General features: G+C 40.8%; 1 protein-coding gene across 1 annotated transcript in view; it reads left to right on the plus strand.

Annotated features, from left to right (window-relative positions):
• The first annotated feature begins 1,399 nt into the window (after nucleotides 1-1,399).
• The window catches only part of FARS2 (phenylalanyl-tRNA synthetase 2, mitochondrial), a 210,816-nt gene continuing 190,660 nt past the window's right edge, over nucleotides 1,400-21,555 (plus strand). The window contains exon 1 of the mRNA XM_054381749.1: nucleotides 1,400-1,479. The gene's annotated coding sequence lies outside the window, so the exon portion shown is untranslated. The remainder of the gene's footprint in view (nucleotides 1,480-21,555) is intronic.

A 21,555-nucleotide genomic window follows, 5' to 3' on the forward strand; every position in this document is an offset into this window, starting at 1 on the left:
AAGAGCCTGGGCCCGCTGGTTGACAGCTGGCTGAACACGAGCCAGCATTGTGCTCAGGTGACCAAGAAAGGCAACAGCATCCTGGCCTGCATTAGGAATATGTGGCCAGCAGAAGTGGGAAAGTGATTGTGCCCCTGTACTCATTTGCTAATGAGGCCACACCTCGGATACTGTGTTCAGTTTTGTTCTCTTCACTGCAAGAGAGACGCTGGTTTGATGCAGTGTGTCCAGAGAAGGGCTAGAAAGCTGGTGAAGAGTCTAGAGAACAAGTGGATGAGGAGCATCTGAGAGAACTGGGATTGTTTAATCTGGAGAAGAGGAGCCTGAAGGGAGACCTCATTGCTCTCTATGACTATCTGAAAGGAGGTGGGAGTCAGTCTCCTCTCCCTAGTATCAAATGATAGAACAAGAGGAAATGGCCTGAAACTGTGTCAGAGGAGGTTTAGATTGAATATTAGGAGAAATGGGGAGGTGGGAGGAGTCACCATCCCTTCAGGTGTTCAATAAACATGTGGATGTGGCACTTCAGGACATGCTTCAATAGCCGTGGTTGTGTTGGGTTGATGGTTGGACTTATCTTAGAGGCCTTTTCCAGCTGAAACCATTCTATGATTCTGTTTCCTGGCAGCAATTCCTAGAGCAAAGTATCAGTGAGGCCTGTAAGTATCATGTTGCTATAAGGTAGAGTGTATTTGATGTAAGAAAACACCTCAACCAGGTAAAATGAAGGTGCAAATTTGTATAATATATGGAAAAGGTATATTTGGGGGAAAAGTGTGGCCATTGAGAATGGGACACATGGAAGGCACAGGGAAAGAAAGGTTAAGCAAAACTGTGGTTTTACAATGTATGTGTAAAATAGCAAGGATTAAGATTTTAAGTAGGCTCTTTGTTTTGGACTGGTGATGAGAGGAGGGGGAATGGGATTTTTCCACTTGTAATGCATTTTGATTTTGTATGCTGATAGGCTTTTTGTTCTGGTTGCTTTGATTTTTGGTTCACAAAAAAAAAAAACCAAACAGTTTAAATATGAAGCTGAAGAAATCTAAAGATAATATTTCTGAAGACGAAACTGGGGGGCAGAAAAACTATATACCCATAGTAGCAAATTGTAGTAATGGTAGAGTTTAAGATAACCTGATTTTGCATGATCCTGGACATTTTTGAACTTTCACCTTGTATCACTATCAGTTTTGTGTCCCAAAAGCTCTGGCCAGCATTCATGATAGTACATTAGGGACATATTTCTAAGTATGTCATGCTTCTGATGCCTTTATAAGAGAAGATGAATTGTCAGTATGTCCTTACATGCTTTCATGCTGCTAGACAAAACTTTATTTCTGTTTCCATTTTTTTCTGCCCGGGATAACTGTGCCAAAATTTGTCTTTCAGCCTGTCCCTGAAACGAATAAACAAAGCACTGACTAAAGCTAACAGGTGAAGGAAGCAGAGCAGACGAAAGATTATCTCTGCTTTTGGGTAAGTAATTATAAATAAATTTAGCTTTCTGAATTTATATTTGACACCAGCACTACCTGCTTATTTAGGTAGTAACAAGTTTTTAGTCCTTTTCCATTTTTAATTGATAATTAAATCTTCATCTTCACCAACTGTTGAAAGACAGGTATGCTAACTCTCTGCCCTTGCTTTCTGTATAGAATTCATACATTTCCTAATTCCAAATACAAAGGAAATGATGAGATGAGATAAAAAGGTAAATAATAATTATAGCTGGATAGTTAAAAGATGATAATCTTCTGAAGAACAAATTCAGAAAGACAAATTCTATCGTGTTCTTGCTGGAGCATGCCCATATCTTTGTATAATCCCTCTGACATCCCTCCAAATACCTAAGCAATAAGTTGCTATTCAGTGTGAAAGCAGGAGGCAGAATTAGGTTCTTAAGTGACAAATCCCTTATAATTGATGAAAGTTAGAATCCAGCGTAGGGTGCTCCAGTGAATGGTGAGTGAGGTCTTGAGTGAGCCTATAGTATGGCCTTACAGATCTCACCATTAACCTTCCAGTCTGTTATGTCCTGTTATTTTGCCATAATAGCATATGGCAAAATATGCTAAAGGTAATGTGTGTCCATGTCTCTATCTTACTATGTCTTAGCTCAAACTGGGAATGAGGATAGATTTTGGTAGGGATGTAGATCTATGAAATAGAGCTGCCAGCTTTCTTACTGGGGTAGGTTTCACATTTGGCAGAGAGGCAGGAAAGAGGAATGAGGGGAAAAATAGCTTCAAGTACTGTTCTGAAAGATTTGCAAGTTCATCCCTTTGGAGTCCTAAGTTAAGTATCTCCCTTAATAAGAGTTCCTGTGATAAGATTTTTCACGTATGCTTTGTAGTCTAGGATTAGTTTTGCCCAAGACAAGGTGGGTTCTGTTTTTTTGCATTCTTTTTATTTGCTGGCACTATACCTGCTTGGTTTTCATAATTGTTTAATTTCTGCCTTTTTTTGGAAACGATTCCTAGTGAAGTATGTGTGCTGCATTTAAAATGAAGAAAAACAGTTAAACATAGCAACTTATCAGGGTCCTCACAGAGCTTTAATGCTGCTTCTTCAGTAACTTGTGATTTCTACATTGGTTTGACTTTCAAGGCCATGTTCAACACTTTCATTGAGAGTGGTCTTATTTTTGAGACTGGTGGCATAATCTTTTCATTGTTTTCGTAATTATTTTGCTGCGAACATAGCTGCCTTTTTTTTAAGATTTGTTCTGTTTGATTTTTATTATGCTAATTACTTTCAAGATGAAAAATTGCATAGTGTGTTACACAAGCTTTTCCTATGGGAACATAATACTCTAAAATGGACAGAAAACAGTGTTGCACATGTAAACGAGATCAGATATTGAAGAGGTAATTAAATATTAATTCTAAATAGATTTTAATATAGAAAAGTTACTTTTTATGTTGGTACACTAGGTTTGTCAAGCTTTATGGAAGGAAGTTATTCTAAACAGAGAGATGGTGCTTGGTAAAGATTAGCTTTTTCTTTGTCTGTTTTCCATTCTGTCCCTCTCCCTCTCAATGTTTCATATTCCCTGACCCTTCCACTCCCAACGTATCTTATCCTGATAGTGCTATTTTCTTACTGTTTTCTTGTGGTGGGTTATATTCTTAATATAACATTAATTCTACAAAAAAACCCTCTTCTGGCTAGATGAAAACTTGAAATAAGTATGTGGGAATACCATGCTTATTGTAGTTTCTTGTCTCAGACTCCTTGTGTTGTTGTTTTAAATTACTTTTTTAGTGCAGTTTCTACCAAATCCTATTTCCTCAGCTGATATTAGGAGTTCATCTGACCCCAGTGTCCCCTGACTATTCATTCCAGACCTTGAGTGGCAGAGCCTGCTGGGCCTGTGCAGAACTTGATCTTTCAGCATGTTGCAAAATTGAAATTCTACAAACGGTTTTCAAGTGAAAAATATGAAAAATTGTTATGTTTTCATGTTGATTCTTTCAGTACATAATGGACATGGCATTATGAAGAGTGCTTTGTCATAATGTGAGCTTTAACTATAGTAACATCTCATTCTTCCTTAATAAAGATTTGATTCTTTCATGGTATTGTGTTCTTTTTTCCCTAGCTTCTTCCACCTTGTCAGTGTGTGTTGTCTCAAAATACAAGATGAGGGGATAGGGATACTGCCTTTGTTATTAAAAGACTGGATGGAAAAATACTTCTGTGGCATAGTTTGAGAAGTATATCTTGAGCTCTAAGTTTCCAAATTCACTGAGGTTTGCTCTGGAGGGAAGTGTGACTTTCAAGTATCTGGTACCACAGAGAGTTTTCTGACACAGCTAAAATACATGGCTTTCTCAAAGCCTTTCAAACAGAATTATTCTTGTTCTTTATTTTGTGTTTATCTGGAGTAAGTATTTGAACATTAGCAAGCCTTATATGGGATGTTACCTGGTAACAATCATAGAGTCATTTTGTCTGGGAAAGACCGTTAAGATCATCAAGGCCAACCATTATCTACCAAGTCTTGAGCTAAACCATGTCCCTCAGCACCACATTAAATATAATAAACCAGGAAGCTATATGGGAGCCCATTAGTCTAGGGTGCTGTGAGCTACAGACCTGAATATATCATGTTTTCTAGAATTAATAACATAGAAATTAGTGACAGTAGTCCTGTTCTTTATGCAGTAGCACTCAAACCTTTTTTTATCCTGGGGTAGCAGGACTGGATGGAAACACAATTTAAACCTAAGTCATAACTTCTCTTGCTTTGCTTGCTACACAGTATCTTGAAACTTGTTCTTCTTTTATCAAAATACAGGAGATCATAGAATCAGAATGGTGTAGAAGGGACCTTAAAGATCATCTAATTCCACCCCTCCCCACCCACCCCGGCAGGGGTACCTCCCACTAGACCAGATTGCTCAAGGCCCTGTCCAGCCTGGCCTTAAACACTTCCAAGGAGGGGGCATCCACAACTTCCCTCGACAACCTGTTCCAGTGGCTCACCAACCTCACTGTAAAGAATTTCTTCATAATACCCAGTCTAAATCCACCCTCTTCCAGCTGAAAGCCATTATCCCTTATCCTATCACACCAAGCCCTTGAAAAAAGTCCCTTCCCAGCTTTCTTGTAGGCCCCCTTCAGGAACTTGAAGGCTGCTATAATGTCTCCTCAGAGCCTTCTCTTTTCCAGGCTCAACAGTTCCAACTCTTGCAGCCTGTTCCCTTAGGGGAGGTGCTCCAGCACTCTGATCATCTGTGGCCCTCCTCTGGATCCGTTCCAACAGTTTAATGTCCTTTTTATGGTGGGGGTCCCAGAATTGGATACAGTACTCCAGGTGGGATCTCATGAGAGCAGGGTAGAGGGGGAGAATCACTTCCCTTGTCATGCTGGTCACGCTTCTGATGCTGTACAAGATATGGTTGGCCTGGGCTGCAAACGCCCATTGCCAGCTCATGTGGAGTTTTTCATCAACTGACACCCCCAATTCCTTCTTTACAGGACTGAGTTAATCCAGTCATCAACCAGCCTGTATTTGTGCTTGGGATCACCCTGACCCAACAGCAGGACCTTTCATTTGACCTTGTTGAACTTTTTGAGGTTAGCAACGGGCCCACCTCTCCAGCCTGTCTGGATGGCATCCCTTCCCTCCAGAAGTCAACCAGGCCAGACAGCTTGGTGTTGTCTGGAGAATTCCTGAGGGTGCACTCAATGCCACTGTCTGTATTGCTGACAAAGATGTTAAACAGCACTGGTCCCAGTATCGACCCCTGAGAGACGCCACTCATCATTGGTCTCCATGTGGACATTGAGCCATTGACTGCAACTCTCTGAATGCATCCACCCAGTCAATTCCTTATCCAGCGTGTGATCCATCCCTCAAGTCCATATTTTTCCAATTTGGTGACTAGGACATCATGCTGGACAGTATCAGATGCTTTACTCAAGTCCAGGTACATGACATCAGTTGTTCTTCCCTTATCCTCAGAAGCCATAACTCTGTAAAATGTCAGCACCTCTTGAACGCTCTAAAAATAGTAGTATGAAGACATAATATAATGGTTTGAGCTGAATCATATATGTATATCCTACAGCATTCTGAGCAGTGCTTGCTGCATAACAGAAGTGAGCATTGCTGAGATTTGTGAGGCTTACAGGATGCTATGTAGTTTTTAAAGTTCCTTGTTCTGGGGTGGGGGCTGGGCTTTCTCTTTTCTGGTTTTGAATTTTGAGCGGGGACTTGACACGGGTACCTGTGTGATTTCAGTTGAGTAGTTTCCTTTTATTTTGCTCCTGTCTCTTTTGGTTCCCTGCAATAGAGTAGTAAATTGTAGTATATTCCAACTAAAACTTGCTATCTCCTTTCTGTTATTCCCCATCAGTGGGAGAGGGAGTAACCAAGAGTCGAACCACTGAAGAACATTGCAACAACCAGCAGATGGATCAGGCTGCTAAGATTAAAGTGGCTTGGGTTCATCTGGACTGGCAACATAAGAGTGAATTATTTCTAGCTCGGTGGGCCCACAATACCTCAGGCCATCAAGGAAGGGATGCAATATACAGATGGGCCTGAGATCAAGGGGTAGACTTAACTATGGACACTATAGCACAGGTTATCCATGAATGTGAAACGTGCTGAAATCAAACAGACCAAGAGGGTAAAGCATCTGTGGTATGGGGGGAGATGGCTGAAATATAAATATGGGGGAGCCTGGAAAATTGACTACATCAGACTGCCACAAACCTGCCAAGGCAAGCGCTGTGTGTTTACAAGGGTTGAAGCAACCACTGGATGGCCAAAAACATATTCAGTGCCCCAAGCCACCGCTTGGAACACTGTTTTGGTCCTTGAAAAACAAGTCCTATGGCAACACAGCACCCTAGAAAGAATTGAATCAGATAATGGGACTCATTTCTGAAACAGCCTCATAGATAGTTGGGCCAAGGAACATGTCATCAAGTGGGTGTATCACATCCCTTATCTCGCACCAGCTGCTGGGAAGGCTGAATGTTACAACAGCCTGCTGAAAACCGTTCTGAAAGCGATGGGAGGAGGGACCTTCAAAAAGTGGGGTGCACATGTAGCACAAGCAACTGGGCTAGATCAAGGGGCCTATTAAGTGGGCCAGCCCTGCCCAATCCAAACTGCCATGTGCTGTAGGAGGTGATAAAGTTTCTGTGGTGCACATGAAGAATATCCTAGGGAAGAAGGTCTGGGTTAGCCCTGCTCCAAGTAAAGGAAAACATGGGAGTGTTTTTGCTCAAGGACCAGGATGCACCTGGTGGGTAATGCAGGAAGATGGAGGAGTTTATTGTGTGCCACAAAATAATCTCACTTTGGGTGAGAATACACAGTAAATGATACATATTCTATGATGTTACTTGCTGTTGAGCATGACACAGAATAGTGTGGGATAAGGGGTGGAGAATGCATTGATTTGAGCTGAATCATGTAGATCTATCCTACAGCATTGTGAGCAATGCTTGCTGTGTGACAGAAGCAGGTGTTGCTGGGATTTATGAGGCTTCCAGGATGTTGTATAGTTTGTAAAGTTCCTTGTTCTGGGGTAGGGTGCTGGGTTTTTTTCTTTCTGGTTTCGTGCAGGGGCTTGATGCAGGTACCTGTATGATTTCAGTTGGGTATTTTCCTTTTATTTTTCCCCTGCCTCTAGAGTAGTAAATCATTGTATATCTCAACTAAAACTCTCTACCTCCTTTCTGTTATTCCTCTTCAGTAGGGGAGAGAAGGGGGAAAGATTATATGAACCCTTTACACATAATCATATACAGTATTATAGGTTAGGTGTGCCTCAGTACACATAAAGTAATCATAGCTGTAAACTTCAACAGAACTAGAGCTCAGTGATACCAGGAAAGTATAACAGGATTTTTAAATTGGACTTGTATTTATTTGAACAGGTAGAACTTTAAGCTGAGGGGTTTTACGATAAAACTTCTGATGAGCTTTAAATATAGTTAATGCATTTCTTTAGCTAGTTACAGAAAATGCTTTATTATATAAATAGAATATTTGCAATTTTTTTCCCAGTATTTTGGTAAACCATATTCAGTCATAACTGTAGAACGGACAAACTGTTTAATCTTATTAATGGAGGTTGTCTGGGCAGTTAAGTTTTGTGAGTCTTCTGGAGTACATGTGTTCTTAAAAAAGCAAAGTCTTTCATCTTACAGCCAAGGAATACATTGGAAAACACAGAGACAGCACACAGGTTTGATAAAATCATGTGGGATTTTGAGGAAATACATTATTCACCCACCTGTTGTAAATGTTAGTGCTAGAATCAAGGAAGAAATACCAAAGCAGTTAAAATGCATGTATGTGTGCCTATGGTAAATAAGTTTGCTAGAAAGACCAGGATAAAGAAACCAGCCTGGAAATATGCAGCAGTACAATCTTACATCAGTTTTGGTTTACCTTCTGAAATCCATGTTGCTGAGACCAGCTATATTGAGACAGATGCTGTGATTGTGTGAGACTTGCTGGCAGAGCTGTCCATATTGTCTGCAAATCCTGCTGGTCATGTGCACCCACCATTTTGGGAGAGTTAAATAGGTTGGGAGAAATTATGTCATTTAGAAATTTAGGTGGTGTGTAGGCTTTTTTCATTTTACAACATGCTTGTCAGTAGTGCACTCTGTGTAGGCCAGCTGCTTTTCCCTATACTTTTTGTTTGTTTCTAAACAGATTTTGTTTGCTATAGTAGTATGTATTTGTAGTTCTGTTCTAAGACTTTGGGTTAAGAATTCTTGAGAGATGAAGGGGGTTGTCTTCTAAACTCTGTTAGCATTAGGACAACAACACTAGCATATAAATGGAAGAATAATTAAAAAAAACACCTTGTCTTCAATTTTGCTCAGAAGAGCTTCAGTTATCAAAAATCATATCAAAGCAGTAAAGGCTTTTGCATGATGCAAAGAAAAGGTGTTGGAGTAAATAGAATTGACTTTGTAGTTCAATTTGTAGGTCCCATTTACGTGTTTCAGAGCGAATGGGCCCTTAGTAAGGAGATTGAGCTCACAGCAGTGTTTTAAAGTAGAAGAAAATCTCTCAAGTGTTTTTTTCAGGAGTGATATTGGAGCCTGGGTAAATTTGTAGGAATCAGATTTTCTGCATTGTATCTTCAGCTGTAATAGTCTGTGTCTGTTCTCAGTCAAGAGCTGAATTCAGAGCCATTTCTTACATGCCTGGATCCCATAAAAAAACCCACAAAACCCAACTCTGCCAGCCTAATTTTTAATAGATACCTAAAAGTTGCTCTGCAGAAATCTCCATTGGCCTTAGTGTTAGACAGGGTTGAATGAGATGGGACAAGCAGACTGGGAGATCACTTCACGTTCCAATTCAGGGCTCCATGAGGGGTGGTTTTGCACTGCATGGGAATAAAATCCTGCTGCTCTGACTCCCTGGCCACAATCTTCCCAGTGGCTGACACACCAGAGGGTTGTGCTGCCATTCAAGGGGACCTAGGCAGGATGAAGAGTTGGGCAGGGAGAAATATAATGAAATACAGCAAGGACAAGTGTAGAGTCTTGCATCTGGGAAAGAACAACCCCATGTATCAGAATAGGTTGGGGACTGACCTGTTGGAGAGCAGTGTAGAGGAGAGGGACCTGGGTGTCCTGGTGTATAGAAGGATGACCATGAGCTGGCAATGGGCCCTTGTGACCAAGAAGGCCAGTGGTATCCTGTGGTGTATTAGAAGGGGTGTGGTTAGCTGGTTGAGAGAGGTTCTCTTCTGCCTCCACTCTGCCCTGGTGAGGCCACATCTGGAATATTGTGTCCAGTTCTGGGCCCCTCAGTTTAAGAAGGAAAGGGAAGTGATTGAAAAAGTCCCATCACAGAGCCACAAAGATGATTAAGGGAGTGGAACATCTCCCTCGTGAGAAAAGGCTGAGTGAGCTGGGTCTCTTTAGGTTGGAGAAGAGGAGATTGAGGGGTGACCTCATTCCTGTTTATAAATATTTGAAGGGAGGTCAGGAGGGCAGAGCCAGGCTCTTCTCAGTGATGGTCCAGTGATAGGACAAGGGGCAAGGGGTGCAAGATGGAGCATGGGTACAAGCTGGAGCATAGGAGGTTCCATATAAACATAAGGAAAAACGTTGTCACTGTGAGGATGACAAAACACTGGAAGGGGCTGCTCAGAGAGGTTTGGAGTCTCTTCTGGAGACATTCAAAACCCACCTGGAAGTGTTCCTGTGTGACCTGCCATATGTGATCCTGCTCTGGCAGGAGAGTTGGACTACGTGATCTTTTGAGGTGCCTTCCAACCTCTAACATTCTGTGATTCTGTGGTGCAGCACGGAGACTTCTGTGTAGCTACGGCAGAGACCTGAAGTGTGATTAAACTGTAGTAACACAGTTTCCTTTCCATTGTTTTTAATGGGATTCTCTAACTTAAAGTAGAAGGAGTTGCCAAGAGTTGACCTCTTGTTACACATAAAATTTTTTAACTTTAATGTGATAGGTTTGATCAAAGAATGCTTATCAATATCTAAAGAGCAGGGATTAAGAGGATGGGGCCTGTCTCTTGTCAATGGTGTGCAGTGACAGAGCAAGAGGGAACAGGCACAAACTGGAACCCAAGAGGTTCCATATGAACATGAGGAAAAACTTCTTTGCTGTGAAGGTGCCTGAGGCCTGGAACAGGCTGGCTGGAGATGTTGTGGAGTCTCCTTTGTAGAAATTCAAAATATGGGCAAACTGTAGTCCTGGGCAACTAGCTCTGGTGACGCTGCTTTAGCAGAGGGGTTGGACTAGATGATCTCCAGAGGTCCCTTTCAACCCCCACCATACTAGGATGCTGTGAAAGAAAATGTCTTTTCCAGCAAGAAATGCTTGAAAAATCTGTCTGAGAGGAAGGGGGAGGTAAGGTGGCGAGCTAGGCAGCTTTGCATATAAAATTTCATTGAAACTGCCTAAACACTATTTTTCATATAAGCTTGTGTCCCTGTATAGATGGAATATGAAAGTTTAGGCACAGACACCTTTTCTTCTGTTGAAAGCCAGCAGCTTCAGTTTTTATTTTGTTGGCTTTTGATTCTTGAGCAGAGATTATTTTTGTTACTTAATTTCCTAAGCAATGTTTGTTAGGTTTGAGATGTTGCAACATACATTCACATACTCATGTGTATGTTTGATTCCCACATAAAGATTTTAGAGAAGCTCCTGTCCAGTTCTACTTTAAACAAATAAGTACCTTCAGGCTTATCTTGGATGTCTGCTAAACCCTGACCTCAAAGAAACAGAACTAAGCAACTATGCATCACTGGGAGATGAGTTTTGAGTTGCTGGAATTAAGTTCTCGTTTTTTTAATACAAGCATTCAGTCAAAAAATAATTTTCTGTTAATCTTAGCCTTATACATTTTATGCTTTAGTTCCACTACATTGGACTGACATTTTCCATGTTCAGATTTTTGCTGCAGTGAACATATGTGGCACATAAATGTATAATGAGGAAAAACCTGTATGTGAAAGAAATAGTTGGAATCTTTTAAAGCTGTTGATGTGACAATCACAGCAGTAGCCTGTCTGCCTTCAAAACCTGCATCAGCCTCTAATAGAGCTTTATGGAAAAGATTAGTTGTATGTAATGTGGCCAACTGTCAAATAATTAATTGAAAATTCAGATCTGAGGGAAGTTACCAAAATCTGTAGACTCAGATGGAGCCCTCTTCACTTTCTCACTGTTGGAGTGCTTTTGATAAGCAGTAAGCTGTCTGGAATTGATCCACAGCATATTGAATGAAATGGGAATTTTTTTCATTCACTTTGATAATCTTTGGATTTAACCTGAATGCATATGATTTAATTAGCAGCAAGCTTGGGAAATGCTGGTATGTTGGCTTTTCTAGTGCCTTACCTACTGAAACATCAGCTACATAAACCAATATATTTGTGTATCTATGACAATGGCAAGTGCAGGAATATCCACAGTCAGCTTGCTTAGAGCTGGACCTTCATTTAAGATGGACATTTTACTGCTGAACCTCTTTTTGTCTTTTCTGCTAATTAAAACATTGTAGCATGATAGAATCATTTTGGTTGGAAAAGACCATTAAGATCGAGTCCAACCATTAAGTGTTCATATCTGATTATCTTATATCACATATAGACCAGATCTATTTCTATGTAATTGAAAATCTTTTTATGCTGAAAAGGGGAGCAGCTTGTAACTTTATTTTATGTCTGTCTATTTTTTAACCATATCCAAAAAACACCTTAAATTATATTTAATGCAAACTTTGTAGAGGTTTGCTCTTGAGAGCAAAAAGGAGGTTCTGTAGTGTCAAATGTTTAGTTGTCCGACAAAGTATTTTCTCATCATGGATCATGTTGAAAGTATCTCTAATACTTTCATTTTGGGGTCAATTTTGGGGTTTTTGGTTGCTTTTTTTATTTTTAAATTGTGTAAAGCCATGTAGCTTCATGTTGGGAGGTGCCTTTACATTTTAGGTGAATTTGAAGGACAACCAGAAAAAACTTCTGAATAAAGGCAAATTTACAGCAGCTTTGTAGGCAAAGCCACAGCACAGTCATGGTTTAGGGTGGTTAAATATCTCAATGTGAGTATTGCAAACAGTTTTACCCTCAGCTAGATTTCTGTCATGTTAATCCAGGCTGAATTGTACCTGAGCTTCCTCAATGCCTTAGGTGTGGCAGTTTATGAAGTTAAGATACTGTTTGGGGTGAGAGTGGAAGGATGGTAGGAGCTGGCTGTGGGTATTGACGCTGAATGCAGAGATTCTGTGTCCTGTGGTAGCTTTGCAGATGTTGGCAGACTCTGTTCTGAGTCTGATTTACAGCCTTAAGAGTTTATGAAAGCTACCAGGCTTCTTATGTATTAGCAGCATGAGTAGGAGTAGTAGGTGGATATACAAGAGAAGCGTGGCCAGCAGGTCAAGGGAGGTGATTCTCCCCCTCTACACTGCTCTAGTGAGACCCCACCTGGAGTACTGTGTCCAATTCTGAAACCCCTATTACAAGAAAGATATGGATGTGCTGGAACGTGTCCAGAGAAGGGCCATGAGGATGATCAGAGGGCTGGAGCACCTCTCCTATGAGGACAGGCTGAGGGAGTTTGGGTTATTCAGTTTGGAGAAGAGAAGGCTCTGAGGAGACCTTATTGTGTCCTTCCAGTATCTGAAGGGGGCCTACAAGAAAGCTGGGGAGGGACTTTTTAGGATGTTGGGTACTGATAGGATTAGGGGGAATGGATCAAAGCTAGAGGAGGGTAGATTTAGATTGGACATTAAGAAGTTCTTCCCCATGAGGGTGATGAGACACTGGAACATGTTGCCCAGGGAGATGGTGGAAGCCCCATCCCTGGAAGTTTTTAAGTCCAGGCTGGCTCTGAGCAACCTGATCTAGTGGAAAGTATTCCTGCCCATGGCAGGGGGGTTGGAACTGGATGATCTTTGAGGTCCCTTTCAACCCTGACAATTCTGTGATTCTGTAATATCCAGTCTAAATCTGCCCTCCTCGAGCTTCAATCCATTCCCTCATGTCCTGTCACAACAAGCCCTTGTAAAAAGTCTTTTCCTGGCTTTCTTGTAGGCCCCTTTCAGGTACTGGAAGGCCACTATGAGGTCTCCCTGGAACCTTCTTTTCTCCAGGCTGAGCAGCCCCAACTCTAACAGCCTGTTCCCATAGGAGAGGTGCTCCAGCCCTCTGATCATCTTTGTGGCCCTCCTCTAAATTCGCTCCAGCAATTTGATGTTGTTTGTGTTGGGGGCACCAGAACTGGAAGCAGTACTTGATGGGGTCTCACAAGAGCAGCGTAGAGGGGCAGAATCACCTCCCTTGTCCTGCTGGTCACACTTTTGATGCAGCCCAGGATATCATTTGCCCTCTGGGCTGCAAGGGCACATTGCCAGCTCATGTTGATTTTTTTGCCAGTTGACACTCCCAAGTCGTTCTCCTTGGAACCGCTCTTGACCCATTCCTTTCCTAGCCTCTACTTGTGCTTTGTATTGCCTTAACCCAATTGCAGGACCTTGCACTTGGCCTTGTTGAACTTCATGAGTTTGGCTTGGGCCTCTCTCTCAAGCCTGGCATCTCTTCCCTCCAGTGTGTCAACTGGACCACACAGCTTGGTGCAAACTTGCACTCAGAATGTTAAACAGCACTGGTCCTGGTACTGACCCCTGAGGGGTGCCACTCGTCACTGGCCTCCATTTAGACATTGAGCCATGGACTGCAGCTCTCTGAGTGTGTCCATCCAGCCAATTCCTTATCCAATGAGTGGTCTACTCTTCAAGTCCATACTTTTCCAATTTGGTGATCAAGATGTCATGCAGGACAGTATCAAAGGCTTTATACAAGTCCAGGTACATGACATCAGTTGCTCTTCCCATATTCACTGATGTTGTAACTCCGTCTTAGAAAGCCACAGCATCAGTGGGTAAGAGAAGAGCAACTGCTGTAATTTTGGGGCACATATATTACAAGAATATCTCATTAAGCTTTAGTGAGTGATCCAGACCTCAGGGGAGAAACAATAGAGTAGCTAATCTAAGTAGTTGAGGACTTTTGTCTCAAGCTGCTTGTTGATAAGCTTATATGGCTCATGCTTGTGGGAGGGGCAAAAGCCAGAGCAGCTGCCCTGAGTTGTGTATGGGCTTATCCCAGACCATAAATGTCTGCTGGCTCTTCCTGCTCCTCCTCCTCTTCCTTTTTTTCTCCTCGTGCTTCTCCTCACCCCTGAAAAATGTGCACCAGAAGGAGCATCTGGTTTGTTTTGCTCACTTGTTTGTTTTACTCATAGAAATTGTTCTCCAAAGCCAGACAGGGAACCCAGCAGTTATTTAAACAAAATTCCCCCTAGCACACTCAGAGAAGGCCAAATTATTATATGCATACTCCTAAAATGGATACACAGAACAGCTTAAAACCAAACACCTGAATCAGCTGGCACAAGTTGTGTTCTGCTGGAGGACAGATAACAGAGTTTATCTGGCTGATAGTAGCTGGTTGTGCTTGGACAGAACTAGCACTGTTGTCCTAAAAAACTCTGATGTTCCTGATGTAGCATGGGAGCTGAAAGAACCTGGTGCCAGCATAAGCAAAAATTTCATTCATTTAGTTTGTTCTTCCACTGTGTCTAAACCAATTCTATTTCAGATGTCTACACTATTGGGAAGGAGTCTTTCTAAACAGGCAAATTCTGTACTTTTAAAGCCATTTTCTACAAAATCCCTGTGCTTTTAGTAAAAAGAAAATTCAATGGTATGTGACAAAATGGAGGATTTTGTATTTATTACCCATTGATTGTTTCCTTTATACGGAAGTGTTACTGTTTTCAGACTATTGTCCCTTCAGGCTCTGATTCAGAGATTTAAATTGGAATGGATCTTTTTACTGGGTTAACTTCTATAAATGGTGATTTCCAGAAGTATAATTGTTACGGATGGAGCTAGTTACCAAGTTCTGTACTTTCAGGGAGGCAACCAAGTTATCAGGGAAGACAACCAAGTTTAAAGGAGTTTTCACAATCAAAATAACCTTGATTGTGAAGAAATGAGTTTCCTGAGTACTGAATTCAGCAGAGAAATAAGCTTTCTGTGGTACATAGTTTTTTTGTACGGCACCCAGTGCAGTATCTGGTTGCTTTGTTTTGCTATGGACAGGTTTAAAGCTGCTGTTTGGAAGTTGTTTAAAAAATGCTGTAGTGACTCTGCAGGAACTCTGGCCTTGTGTACAGACATTTACAGAACTCTAAATCAGAGTGACACATATTTGCTCACGTTTTCTGATTTATACCTCCTCAAAAGTGCTTTCTATGGTGTTCTCCTTTCTCTTCATACACATTTATAGAAGTATATTTTAATTCTGTCACATTTTTGCTGTATAAAAGGCAAAATTTAGTGCAAAATATTTATGCACAAGTCATATAACTTTATATTTGCAAAGATAGTGGTATGAAGGCCTGTCCTTCTCTGGATAACTTTGGGTGAATCCAGACAGTGCTATGTGATGGAGTTGCTTTTATTGAGGTAGTAGAATTGGTGATATTAAACAAAACAGAGTGGGTTTTTTTTTTAGCTATGGGTCATCTGTGAAATATAAATATACCTCTGAATCAAAAGGCTAGCTTGGAAGTATCTCAGTCCTAGCAACTTTCTTCTCCAAACTCTTACACCCCATTCATTGCAAAAACAATATCTGGAGCTGATAATGCCTAGTGCCAAAGGTATTTTGCTTTCAAACTTATGAAGGAAAACCAACCTGCACACTTTAGTTCTCCACCATCCCATTTCCTTTTGTAGCAGTACTTTGAGAGATCTGAGTGTTCCTTATTTCACCTCTTGCTGTCTCTGTCCTTCTTCCTCATTCTGCATTTAGAATCATAAGAAGGATGGTACCTGTTGCCATTGGGGGAGGAGGTAAACTGAGCTTGTTTAGGCTGGAAAAGATCTTTAAGATCATCAACAGAATCACAGAATGCCAGGTTGGAAGGGATCCCAAGGATCATCTGGTCAAACCTTTCTAGGTAATATTATAGTTTAAATTAGATGGCCCAGCACCCTGTCAAGCTGAGTCTTCAAGCTGTCCAATGTAGGGGAATCCACTACTTCCATTGAGAGATTATTCCAATGTGTAACTGTTCTCATGGTGAAAACCTTTTTGGAGTCCAATCAGAATTTCCCCAGAGTGACTTGTACCCATTAACTCTTGTCTTTTCCACGTGACTCCTTGTAAAAGGGGAGTTTCTGTCCTCCTGATAGTCACCCTTTATGTGCTGGTACAAGGTAATAAGGTCTCTCCTAAGCCTTCTCTTCTCAAGGCTGAACAAATGCAGTTCTCTCAGCCTTCCTTCCTATGGCAGGGCTTCCAGTCCTCTGATCATTCCTGTGGCCCTTCTCTGGACACTTTGTAGCCTGTCCACAGCTTTTTTGTACAGCAGGGACCAAAACTGAAGGCAGTACTACAGGTGTGGTCTGACAAGTGCTGAGTAGAGTGAGATAATGACTTCTTTATCTCTGCTGGCGATGCCCTTGTTGATGCAACTCAGCATCTTGTTGGCTTTCTTTGCCACTGCAGCACACTACTCACTCATGTTGAGCTTGTTGTCCACCAGTACCCTCAAGTTCCTTTTCACAGGGCTGCTTTCCATACAGGTTGATCCCAGTGTGAATTGCATTCCTGGGTTATGTATTCCCCCAGGTGCAAGACCCTGTTGAATTTCATAAGGTTCTTGCTAACCCACTCCTTCAGCCTGTCCATGTCTTCCTAGAGGATGGCTCTCCCTTCTGGAGTGTCAACCTCCACACTCATTTTGGTGTCATCTGCAAACTTCATCAGGGTACTCTTCATCCCAACATCCAGATCACTTATGGAGATACTAAACAGCACTCGGCCCAGTATCGATCCCTGGGGGACCCCAGTTGTGAGTGGTTGCCAGTTTTAGCCTGTCAGCCAGTTCGTCACCCACCGCTCAGACCACCTATCTAGGCGGTTCCAAAGTCATTTTGAAGACAGTGATAATCACAGAGCTTTTCCTTTATTTAAAAGGAATTCATTGGAGCTTTCTGCTTTCGTGAATTGTTATAGCTCCTGACTTGCCCTGTATTCCCAAGAGTCATCTTAAAGCATTATTCTGTTCATGGCAAGTAGTTGTTAAGCCATATAAGACCCAAATAAATATTTTAAACAAATCTGCTGAAAGCATGGGAGTAGCACCGAGGGAATTGTATTCTTTTATATTTTTTCTAGTAAAGGACACTTACTAAGGGGAGCAGATGGGCACTACTCATTGTTAGCATTCATTGATAAGCCAGCTACCTCTCCAGGTAGCTCAAAAAAAATGATTGCACCGTGGTACTGTTCCCATTTTATTGCAGTTCCTCTCAGACTTGTTAGTCTCCTGTCTCTGTTCTCCTCATTCACAGCCTTCTGCTGGATTTTTTTTCTTCTGTTCTAAAGTCACCAAGGGAACTCCAAAAGGAGCTGATGCAAAGTCTTTGCATGCTTGGTGAGCACTGGGCTCAAGGATGTCTTGCTTTTGTCATTTTTTCTGTGGCTAACTTGCAAATTTTATTTTCTGCAGTCCATCCTTATGAAGTAATCCATTCAATGCTGAATTATGCTGTTCCTTAGTGGACTGCTCTACCACTTGTCGTCATTAGTATTGCAACATGTTGAAATATTAAAAGAATTAAGAGCAATTTGGAATCCATCCTCAGCTGCATTTGTTCTTACCATGAAAGTGCAGAAGGACACAAATCTCTCACATAAGTCGTTAAACCACAAAGCTTTTCCTATATAAGAATACATTTTTAAAGGTTTAATCAACAATTTAGTTCTTCTCTGAAGAGACAGGGAACATGCTTCTAAAATGGTGAGTCTGTGAGACTGTCTAGACTGTGTTTAGAGCTGAAGGACTAACTCACACCTTCGCAAAGCATGCATCTGTGAAGTAGTCCAGGAGCTGCTTTTCCCCACTTGCTTACTGTGCAGGTCATAGTTTCCCCACTCAGATATTTTTGTTATGATAAATGTGCTCCCTTTTCTTAGCAAGCCTTTGAAACAGAGGCAGTTTTTCTGCATATTACTTTAAAATGCATCCTGATTGCATTTGAAAATGGGGTCAACAAAAGGCGTATATTTGATACTAGCCCAAAAGAACCTCTTGGGTACTGTGGGCCAATGGGGCAAGAACAGCCTTGGGGTTTTGTTCTGGTATTTAATTCTCTGTGTTTTGTTTTGTTTTGTTTTCTTACAGTTAGTTCAATATATTGCATGTGTGAGAGAGAACCTTGTCCAGGGAGTTATTCAGGGCCGGTGTCTCACATGAAAACAAAATATTGTATTTGACTGATGGGAGAAAAACTGTGTTTTTTCTGGATGCTGAATGTTCTGCTGTCATCTGCTGAACTAGTTGAGGAGAAATTCAGCTTAAAGTATTATGAAGATATGAAGATATTATGAAAAGTTTAATATTTTGTTGGGATGGTGTCAGATCAGACAGCAACTTACAGGTGGAGAACTAGAGACAAGAGGAGGACTGGAGGAATAGGAAATATTTATTGTAAATAAGTAAATAAAAGGCTGTGGCCAGAGAAAGTAAGGTGTTGATAAAGAGTTGAAGGGTGGTGTAACCTAGGACTGTGTACTCACATGTGACTGTGGCTGTTTAAGGGTAAAAAATAGAATACAGAACATTCCTCAATCAGATTAAAAGGTTGAAAAGAAATAATGACACAACGCAATAGCGTAAAAAAAGTACTTGTTTTGGTGGGGGAATATAGGCAAAATGCTCTAGGGGAAAAGAATACCAAAACCAAAGAGAGTTCAATATGACATTGAAAATGTATAATAAATATATGGGGAAGGTGGGGTGGGTTAGAAGGAAGGTAAACCAGAAAATGTTTTCTATGCTGCAGGTATTCTAGAGGAGTAAGTGAGACCTTTTTCTGCCTTTCATGCAGTGGTGTCACCGTTCCTTCCTACTCACACCTTGCTGCACTGTCTGCAAACACCCTCTAGATGGTGGTGGGGGATGCTGGCATTTTGAGTTTCTCCTGACTCCAGGAGTTAGGATAGATATGTGGGGTGTGGTTTGGTTGATGTTTTTATGTTGTTTTGGGTTTTTTTTTAATATATACATAAAATTATTTTTGACAAAGTGTTGACATAATTGTAGGTGGTGTTTGAGCCCCTGCAGATTTAAACACTTAGATGAGAAAATCAAATACAGTCATGAGGAAAATTGTCTGTTACCCTTAAAACATTGGATGGATTCTGCAGCCTGTTCTTTCATAAGGAGTTCTGAGCATACAGCAGAGCATTTATGGGGAGCCTATCTCTGGTGGAGATTATGTAAGTTCTGACTTGACTTTTCTTGGCATCACATGCCTGTGCTTCTCCACGGCAGGACACTGTTTCAGAGCTCTGCAGTTCCCTTTTCTTAGCACAGCTAAGAGGCACTACCTCTGTGCTCCTGTAAAGTGGAATGAACACAGACCTTCAAGAAATGACAACATTCTCTTGGGTTTTCTCTGCAAGTAGTTGCAGCTGCTGTGTTGTTTGGAAAAGCTAAACAACCCATCACCCCCACACCCCTGCTAGCAGAAATGAAATGCCATTGCAGGAGTATTTTTGGCTTATCATATGTAAGAATAGAATTCAGTGTGTTACTGTTTGGTTATTTTTTCCCTTTTTTTCTATTTTCTTTCAAAACAAAAATCTTAAATTACTTAAACTGAAGGGACAGAAGTTGAGTAGTCATCCTGCCTCTTAAATCCCAAAATATTTTGCACCATTCTGCAGGACACGAAACATATGGTGTTACCTCCTTAATCATTTCTCTGTGGTGGGGACATGCTGCTCTACTTTCTGTGGAGCATATTAAGTATGTTCTTGTTTCACAGGCTTAATGTTAACCATGTATTTAAGGAAATGGAAACCAAAATAGATTGAAAATTGATTTCTTATAAAGATGTTATGGGAGACAATGCTGAAAGCCTTTCTAAAGGCTCTCCTCATCTGTCAAGCCAATAATCTCTTCATAGAAAGCTAACAGGTGGATCAGATTTAATTTTCCCTTCATAAATCCACACAGATGACTCCTAATCACCTTTGCATGTTTTGGAAGTTATTTCTAGCATTAATTGCTCCACCACTTCCCCAGGCCTATAGTTTCCCAGATCCTCCTTCCTGGCCTTCTCAAAGATAGAACTGACATGTTTTCTCCCACTTGTTTTCAGCTAAACTTAACTGGAGAAGACATTTAAATTGCACTCTGCTTTTCTTGATGTAAAGACACTTTTAATTTAGATGCTGCAAACAAAATAATACTGTTCAGTGAATTGAACTTTACTGTATGTTAATCAAATCTTCACCTTACAGTTGAAAGCAGGTGTAATTTGTACTGAATATAAAGAAGGTTGTATGCTAAAAATAGTATAAGATATCTTGTTAAATTTTTTGCTTCCCTTCCACTTCATTAGCTGGAACCAGCCCAGGTTAATTGAGAGTGGAAAATCTCAATTTCAGCCTGCCATCTTTACAGAATAATCAGTTTTCCTGGGATCATGACAAGGAGATTGTTAGGGAAAGCAGTCATAAAGGCCTTCCTTTGATACACATGAGAAATCATGTGTGTGAGTCAGCAGCTCTCTTCTACGCATTCATATGAAACTGAGCAAGGTTCATTCTGATCATGGAAGGAAAAGCTTACAGATCAGTGAGAGCAAACCAGGACATAAGTCAAGCTGATTTGATTGAAATCATAATTAAAAGTGGTTTCTTTTAAAGGAGTAGGGAAGCTTTTGTACAGTTTATGTTGCATTTCTGTGCTTCCCAGGCAAAAAGTGTAATAAGTTGTTTGGTAGATAGTCCTTTATGCTAAAGTAAGCGTTGGTCTTCTACTTCTAAGCAACTGTAAACCTAACACAAATATACCTAGGATCTTAATATTTGCACAATCTTATTTCATAATGTAATAATTGATACATTTTCTGCTTCCTAGCTAATGGTTAATTTAGATTTGGGACATGTACAGTTGCACAATGGAAATTTGAATTCAATTAAAAATACAGAAACCTAACATTATGCACATTTTCCCTCACAAACATCCCACATTTAAAATGAGTAGAACAGACTAAGCAAAGGCGGTATTCTTACTGAAAGGAGCAAATTGTTTCTGGATGACATGCTCTTCTAGCTTTTATAATTAATGGATATTGTCTTGATGAGGAGAGATGCAGGTGGTTTTGGACTGAAAGGTTTGTTATGATTTTCTTCTGGAGAAGTTCTGCATGCAATATGATGACGTAAGTGGCAAAAAGGTGTTTGTATTACCTTCCATAGGATTTGAGAGTTATTCTGGTCTGTGGTTTATTACCATAATTAAGTATTTCCAGGTGTTAGCAGGTGCTCATCTTACTATGCAGAAAGCTAATGTCCCCTAGCTTTGTTCCTTGTACATCTTTGCTTTGTTAATGGATTTAAGAACTGAGTACATTAGATTTCTTTCAGACCTTACACATTTTGACAGAAAAAAAATAGGAAGAATATTTCCATGGAATATGTTTGTTAGTTTTGCTT

This window comes from Indicator indicator, chromosome 6, assembly GCF_027791375.1.
Source record: "Indicator indicator isolate 239-I01 chromosome 6, UM_Iind_1.1, whole genome shotgun sequence".
Classification (NCBI taxonomy): domain Eukaryota; kingdom Metazoa; phylum Chordata; class Aves; order Piciformes; family Indicatoridae; genus Indicator; species Indicator indicator.